Consider the following 8442-nt stretch of genomic DNA (forward strand, 5'->3'; position numbering starts at 1 on the left):
TGTGCACTTGGCTCCTTAGTAGCCACTTCAGTACTAACACCACAACCCTTCCCCCAGACTCTCAGACTACAACCTGAAATGTCCCTTTGAGTCCCACCTGCTGTCAAGTTCTGCCCCCTGCTACTACCCTCTTCCTCATTACTCCCCATTCATTGAAGACCTTACGCCTGGTTCACTGTGTTTCTCTCCATCCCTATACTCGGTATCATCCTGGTCCCTTCAGCATCTCTTGAATGATCTTTCCAACATTCTGCCTCTCTGCTAATTAGTCTTCTTGCCACCAAAGATCTTTCTTTTCCCTCTCACCTGAGTCACCTCCTTCCATCATCTCATCCTAGATCTTGTCACCAGCATCAGCTGTGCCATGTCCAAAATCTCCATTTCGAGTCACTATTTTCTGGCCACTACCTCATATCTGTTCAGTTGCTTCCCATTCCTACATTTCCCTACCCACTCAGGGACTTCTTCCAATCAGTGATTCACAATAAACACATTTGCACATACCCTTGTCCTTTGTAATATTAAGATATGTCTTCAAGTTCTTTGACAATTGTTTAGACTTCCTCGTGCTGCCATAATGAAGTATCATAGACTGGATGGCTTCTACAACAGAAATGTATTTTCTTGCCATTCTGGAGGCTAGAAGTCTAAGGTCAAAGTTCTAGCCAGTTCAGTTTCTGGTAAAGGCTCTCTTCTTGACTTGCAGATGGTCACCCTCTTGCTATGTCCTCACATAGCTTTTCCTTCTTGTGTGCACATGGAGGAAGCAAGCAAGCAAGCTCTCTGTGTCTCTTCTTATACGGACACTAATCCTATCAGATCAGGGCCCCACTTTCATGACCCCATATAACCTTAATAACTTCCTTAGAGACTTCATCTCCAAATACAGCCACACTGGGGGTTAGAGAGTCTATGTATGAATTTTGGGGAGACACAAACATTCAGTCCATAACAATACTCCTCTATTCAAAAGGTGGAGTCAAATTCTCCTCCCCTTGAACATGGATTGGTCTTGGTGACTTGCTTCTAAGGAATGGAATGTGGCAAAAGTAATGCAGAGTGACCCAAGTCAAGGTCATAAAAGGACAGCTTCTGCTTAGTCCTTCTTTGGATTGCTCGTTCTTCAGGAAGCCATATGTCAGGTTGTGAGGACACTCGAGCATCCTTTGGAGAGGAACTGAGTCTGATTGCCAACAACCACCCCATGACTCTGCTAGTCATGAGTGTACTATCTTGGTAGCAGATTCTCCAACCCAGTCAAGCTTTCAGATGACTGCAGCCCAGTTAACATCTTGGCTGCAGCCTTATTAGAGATGCCAAGCCAGAACTGCTCAGCCAAGCTGCTTCCAGATTCCAAGTTGTGTCTCAAAGAAACTATGAGATAGTAAATGTCTATTGTTTTAAGCTACTAAGTGTTGGGATAATTTGTTTAACAGCAATTGATAACTGCAACCATCTTGACCTTTTTCCCTCCCAACCTAGAAGTAGCAAAACCCCGACATGGATCAAATCTTTTACCTCTTCCACACCTGCACCCCAGCTGCTGAATGTGGTGAAAGGTATCCCTTTAAACTCATGAACTTTAACCTCAGGAGGACCACATGCTGCCCAGCAATCCTATAATCTGTCCCTGAGGAAGTCATTGTCCTTGGGATAACTGAGTCTTACTCCTCCCTTCTCAGGCCCTCACACAACTCCCCCTGCTTCTCATTTTCAGCCCTTGATATTATCTTTTCCTCACTGAGAAAACAGAAACTGGGGTCGGGGTTGGGGGACAATCGTTATCTTCCCACCACCCAAAATACCAACTTTCCTGATTCAGGCTCTCATAATCTACCTTCCCTCCTCTTATGATGAATGGAGAATCCATGTGTCTGAGGCCAGGCCCTTCCCTTGTGCACTAGATCCCTTCCCTTCTTGCTTATTAAAAGGTGTCAATCCAGTAATTCTCTGCTTTCTCATCTGCATTGTTAAATTTTCTCTCTACTGGATCATTCCCATCAGCAACTAATGGGACATAATTCTCATCTTTAAAAAAATAAATCCTTGGCTCTACCTTCCCCCTTTAGTTACTTCATCATTTTTCTGCTAACCATTCATAGCGAAACTTAAAAAAAAGTTTTTAAGGCTTGTACTGTGTTGGGGCATTAGTTGGAGGAACATGCAACTCTTGATCTCAGGGTCCTGAGTTCAAGCCCCACATTGGGTGTTGAGATTAGTTAAATAAAAAATGAAAACAAAACCAAAAACACTTGTGCTGTTTTTATCTCCTCCCCTCCTATTCTCCATCACACATCATCCAATCAGGCTTGTTCCCCTTACCATGACAGTGAAACCACATTTATCAAGGTTCCCAATGTGCTGACAAATTCAACAGTTGGTACTGTGTTCTTATTTGACCCATCAGCAGCAATTTCTGTCATTTGATCACTGCCCTTCTAGAAATACTTTCTTTAGGTGCTTTCAGACACCCTAGTCTACCAATTTTCCTCCTACTTTACCAGCTGTTTCTTGTCAATTTTCTTTTCTTGGTTCCCTTGTCCCCTTTCACTAGCCCTAAGATTGGAATACCCTGGGGCTTAGCTCTTAGATGTCCTCTTCCCTCTTCTCTTCCCTGCCCTTCCCCTCTCCTCTCCTTCCTTCCTTCCTTTGGGATGGCCTGATCTAGTCCCACGGCTTTAAGCACCATCTACACACAGTAAGATTCCCTCGTTATATCTCTCACCCAGAGCCTCTCTCCTGAGCCAGGATGATTAAAAGGCAAAGCGTGTCTTCAGCTTCCTCCCTTTAGAGCACATTTCTCCCCACCTCTCTGCACTTCCTCTTTCTTCTGATATCCAGTTTATTCATACTCAAGTGTAACTGATAGGATTACAATGCTAACTAGCGCTCAGCACAGTGCCTTGCACATAATGGAAATATTAATCAAATGTAACTCAATTGCTCCTTTCAGGAAACAATATTTACATCCGGCCTAAAGGCAAAGTTACGCCTCTCTACTGATGAAATTTCAGATATGGGTGGGTATGGTTTCTTCCTAATCAGGCCTGGGATGGACAAGGAGGATGTGTGTGGATTTTTGTCGATCGCTGACTCAGTCTTTCTGTAGGAGGTACTCGATGTTTCTCTCTCTTTTATGGTCTTGCTGTGATCAGGAGAAGGTTGAGAGCAGCAAAGCCACACACTGAATTTTAGTGGTTGCTGCCTGGTTGTGGCAGTCCATCATTAGATCGCAGTAGTGACAAGCTTTGGATTCTTTTTCCACTTAGCTTTTCAGAGAGACATTGTTCTTCAACCACAGACTAAGCCCTTAACTTGGCCCAAAATGGTGGATAATCCAGTCCAAAGATGCAAGTTAGACCTTGACAGTTGACTGAATCATTTTTGTAAGTTTCACATGTTAGATCCTCCATGAAAAAAAAAAAAGCATAATCCTCTCTCCCTTCCCTCTCTACTTTACATTGATAAGATGAGACTCAGTGAGGTGACAATGCCGTGGAGGTCAGGGGCACACTTAGGTAGTGAGCAGGCTTGGATGAAAGAGCTGTTCATAGGGCTCAGGGAAGCAGCAATGGGGAGAAAGCAAGGGAAGGTGGTAATGAGTTCCAGGAACCAGAAACAATAGGGAACCATTGCTACCTCTAGGCTGAGGGGCAGATGGGGAGTAGTGACAAGACCCCAGGGGTAGCTGCAGCTGGGAGAGGGCCTGGGACGGGAGCCTTGGCCAACCATCAGCTCACCAGGGTAGGATCTGGCAGAATAAATACCCTGACCTCCTTCTCCTTCCCATCTCTCAATGCCTCTCAGTGGTCAAAGACAACCAGAAACCAGAGGACGAGAAAGCCTCTTGGTATGGATCACCAGCTCAGCCTCCTGGATCTCAGAGCAGGGTGGACACAGCTGGAGAGTGGAGAAGGAGAGGCCAGTGGAGATTATTCTGCAGACTTTTTCTGAAAAATAACTCCTGGTGTCGAAGCTATTATAAGGTAATATTCTCAAGATGGATGGTTTATGACCCCTGTCCCCACTAACAAAAACAACTAAAGCTGATGTTCTACTTCAGGATGGAGTATGTGATTGTTAATTTTATGTGTCAACTTGATTAGGCTGAGGGATGACAAGATAGCTGGTAAAACATTTCTGGGAGTGTCTGTGAGGATGTTTCTGGAAGAGCATCAGTAGACTGAGTAAAGAAGATCCACCCTCACTAATGTGGGCTTTCATCATCAAATTCTTTGAGGGCCCAAATAGAACAAAATGATGGAGGACGGGTGGATTCTCTCTCTCTCTCTCTCTCTCTCTTTTTACTTAGTAATCTCTATACCCAACATGGAGCTCAAACTCACAACCCTTAGATCAAGAGTCACATGTTCTACCAACTGAGCCAACCAGGCACCTCTCCCTCTCTCTTTTTGAGCTAGATTTTATCTATATTTTCCTGCCCTTGGACACAGGAGTTCTTGGTTCTCAGGCCTTCAGGCTTGACCTGAATTATACCACCAGCTTTCCTGCTTCTCCAGCTTGTAGATGGCAGATCATGGATTTCTTGTCCTTTATAACCATGTGAGCAATTCCTTTAATAAAAATCTTATATGTATCTGTCTATATCCTATTGATTCTGTTTCTCTGGAGAACCTTAATACACACTATGAGAATAATCTATGCATATATGAGACTGGAAGTCTGTTCCCCAATAATGCTTATGTGACAGGACAAGATTTATTAAAGTGTGAGTATTCTACAGAGAGTTCTGTGTTAATAACTTTGATATCCAGATCTTCTCAGATGTAGAATTGGGGTAATGGGTGTGAAGAGAGACTGGAGGAAAAGAGGAAGGAACTGACACAAGAGGCTAACTTGACTGACCTCCATAATAAAGAGCTCGGAAAGAAGGGAGACATTTGGGTGCTGGAGAGACTATGGGAGATTTTGACGTGTAAAAGGCCCTTGAGTAGCTATCTATGTGACAGAATTAAGGAGGACAAAAGGGGGCTTCAGACCAACTTTGCAAAGTGTTTATATCTTTTCAAAAGACATTAATAAATAATTGGAATTCCTTTTGAAATGACTTTCAGTTGCTGAACCATATTTCTTTATATGAGTGTCTGAGCAGAGCCAGGGCCCACACAGAGCCCGTAATTTTATTGGAGTTATACTAAAATACCTTCTGGATGGTATTGGCAAGTGAGGACTGGTCAGAAACCACTCCACACACCATGATCTCTATGCTCTGAGCAGTTGCACACAAGCCTGGAATCTTCTGAGGACCCAGCTTCCTCCAAACTGTTGCTCCTTACATATGGAAGGGATGACAGTTTGACTCTTTCTGGGGCCAAAGAGGGTAAACAGGTTGTTCATGATCACCCAAAAGCTTAAAGGAGAAAGGAGGCCCATCCCAGGCCTCTGAACCCCTGTGTGGCCTGCATTCTGCTCAGCTGACTGGCTGTAGATTGTGTTTCCTTCCCTTTCTCTAGAAAATGAAAATCCATTCCCCCTTACCTCCTTGAGAAGGTCCATGCTCTTGTCAAGGGGCCAAGTGTGGGACAAGACTGGAGCCTTAGCATTTATAAAATCATTTCTTTTGAGTTATTAATCTCTCTCTGGAAAGCAGTTTGAATTGTGTAAGGGTGGGAGGCCAAGCCCAAGGACCTGAGGTCTGAGCAATGAGGCATGCTGTTTATACTATGTTCTGAATTTCCCAGCCATGCAGTCCTGCATCATCAGAGGCTCTAATCAGGATGGGATGTTTCCCAATGTAGGCTAATAGGATGTGGGAGACACTGACTGAGGGGTTCTGGAAAGAAGCTTCCATTTTCTTTCATGGGTACTGTCAAAAAAGCAGCTTGCTCTCTCTCCCAAGTAGGAATGAGGGTGCGTACAGTTTTGGTTGCTGCTGGCAAGACCACATTGCAACCTTGAAGGCTGGAAGTTTTTGGATGAGGTTGATGCCACAGAGGAGGATGGAGAGACCAAAAGCAAGCAAGCAAATGAACAAAAACAGCTCAGAGCAGATGGATCTCACCTGGATGGGCAAAAAGTCCAGCCACCTTGAAATTTTTTATTGTCATGGACCAATAGATTCCCGTTATTGGTTACGCCAGTCTGAGCTGTGTTTTCTGTCATCGTAGTAAAGACCATCCATCCTCCTGATACCTTATGGCAGCTTAGACCCTGTGCTGCAGGATCAGGAACAAGGAGGAATTGTCTGGGTCTGAGAAGATTCTGTTCAACGCAGGTGATGTGTCACTGTGTCACTGGGTTTTAACTCTTTCGTGGGGAGGGAGGGGAGGTCACTCAAGTTCATCTCACAGCTTGTGGTGAGGGGCGAGAAGTCAGACACTCAGCCAAGGCCCAGCTGAAAGGATGCCTCATGTGCTTGAATGTGACCCTCTAGAAGCTCAGAGGTCTTGGGCTGCCAGAGCCACGTGGGGCAGGGGTTGTTTACGAGGGATTCCTTGGACTCCTAGAGGGTCCATGGAAAGACATCAGGAAGTCCATGAAACCCTGAAACCATAGGGGGAATTTTTGTGAGCACATTTTCACCAGGTTTTCAAAAGGAAATAATCACTGCTCTATGTTTAAGTAGTACAAAGCCCTCTTTATAAACCCCCTTGTTTGGGTTTCCCCTTGTCATAAAGCAGAGGAGTGACTCCTCTTCCTTCTTTCTCCCCAGAACTGATGAACATCGGAGAGATTATAGATGGTAGATAAACCCATTAGATGGAAAAATCATGCTTCAGTGATCAAGGACTGTGCCAAGCTATTAGGAGAGGTGAGCAGAGCACATGTCCTGGAGTGAGAAAGTCCATCTGGAAGTGAAGGCAGACATAAGCTAAGGTGAAGGACAGTGATGAACACCAGACCTGCCTTCTCTGTAGGGCATCCGGGGACATGGATACCCATGAATGTGTATCAGTGCATGCCATGTGCCATGTGTGTATGGGAAAACAACCAATTTTGCAATGTCAGCTGGTTTTCAATGGGCATTTCTGTAACACTGCCTCATATGAGCCATGGGAACTGGGTGTTTCCCCCAGGTTCAGAGAGTGCAGGGCCCAGGGTCCCTCAATAAACGGCAATGCTGTTACTCAAATTCAGGTGTTCTATTTTCTCTTCTGGTGCTCTATGCTTTCTGTCAGTGGTTTCTAAACCTGACTGATCAACGCGGAAACTTGGGCTCTGCTCCAGCCCTAGAAATGCCGATTCAGTATGTCCAGGGCAAGGCCTGGGCACCTGCATTTTTGGAAGTATTCCCAGGTGAGTACGAACATCACTTAGGTTTTGGGAACAACTGCTGTATATAAAGAGCACTGTGTGTGTGTGTGTGTGCGCACGCGTGCTTCTATATATGCACACGGTGTATCCAATAGGCAGGCCTAACAAACTGTAAAATAGGTAACATTTCTTGGATGCCTCTCATCCACTTTTTTAGGGCTCTTCTATCCTTTAGCCATTTTTCCTGATGCCTCATGGTTCTTCTGCTAACCCCTCATCAGATGGCAGCTTAGTCCTTTTAGGGGTTGGTGCATTGTCACAGTAGACTCTTAGGGATGGATAATCACCCAAGTTCAAAAGTAGTAAATCTCTAATGATAGAATTTCAGGCTTTGGAACAGGCAAATGGGTGTGAGAGATGTCTTAGGGAGGGGAGGCATCTTACCGTGCTGTGTGGTGGTTGTGTATTTGCCAAGGCAGCTTTCCACTACAGAACCCCCACGTGTATTATCATATGCTTGTGTGCCTACCATACAAATATAATACCCACAAAACTCTCAGAATGAAAAGCAAACACATATAATGAGCAGGTGGATTTTTAGAGTGTGCAATCTTTTTTAAGGGGAAAAAAACATGAAAGCATTTTCAGTGTCAAGTCTCAGCACAAGGCATGCTCTTGAAGCTGGAAGAGAGGCATCCAGAAATACGAGTTTGTCATGGAAACGCTGACAGAGCTTCAGCTGAGGGATGCTCACAGGTGCAGCCTAGAATGGTGCAGCCTTTTATGGCTTATTTACATCCCAGCCCACTGAATGAATTCTCTTTTCCTGTTTCCTGGCCATGGAAATCCAGCTGGCCCTCTGGGACCTAGGGAGTTCCTACCAGGAAATGGCTATCCCTAGAAGTATAAGCATTGTCCTCGTGTCTTTATCACCATCAGCTAGAACCCAGTGAGTTATGAAAGATTATTGCTGTATTACAGAGGAGGAGACAGGCTGGTAGCACATAAAGATTGGGAGCATACAACTCATCCTTGGGTAGACTAGTTGACTGTGTGGTGTGAGCGTTAGGAAGTTTCCCCTGAACCTACCACTTTTGTTGATGCCAAAAGCAGGGCACAAAGGTCTTCCCTTCACGAGCAGTGACAAAGCTAAGAAGGCCATGCCTCCTGGGAGAGGCCACACGGTGACCACCCCTGGTCCTGTACTGTGAGCGGACCTTGCTTGAG

At 45.0% G+C, this 8442-nt stretch overlaps 1 long non-coding RNA gene across 1 annotated transcript; it reads right to left on the bottom strand.

The window, feature by feature from the left end:
* Nucleotides 1-6016: 6016 nt before the first annotated feature.
* LOC131496997 (uncharacterized) lies at nucleotides 6017-8442 on the bottom strand. Its single transcript, XR_009254708.1, has 2 exons — nucleotides 8305-8442; nucleotides 6017-6809 (listed from the first exon to the last, which is right to left on the bottom strand). It is a non-coding gene; the product is annotated as an uncharacterized LOC131496997 (long non-coding RNA).

The sequence above is a fragment of the Neofelis nebulosa genome, chromosome 16 (assembly GCF_028018385.1).
Source record: "Neofelis nebulosa isolate mNeoNeb1 chromosome 16, mNeoNeb1.pri, whole genome shotgun sequence".
In the NCBI taxonomy this organism is placed as follows: Eukaryota; Metazoa; Chordata; class Mammalia; order Carnivora; family Felidae; genus Neofelis; species Neofelis nebulosa.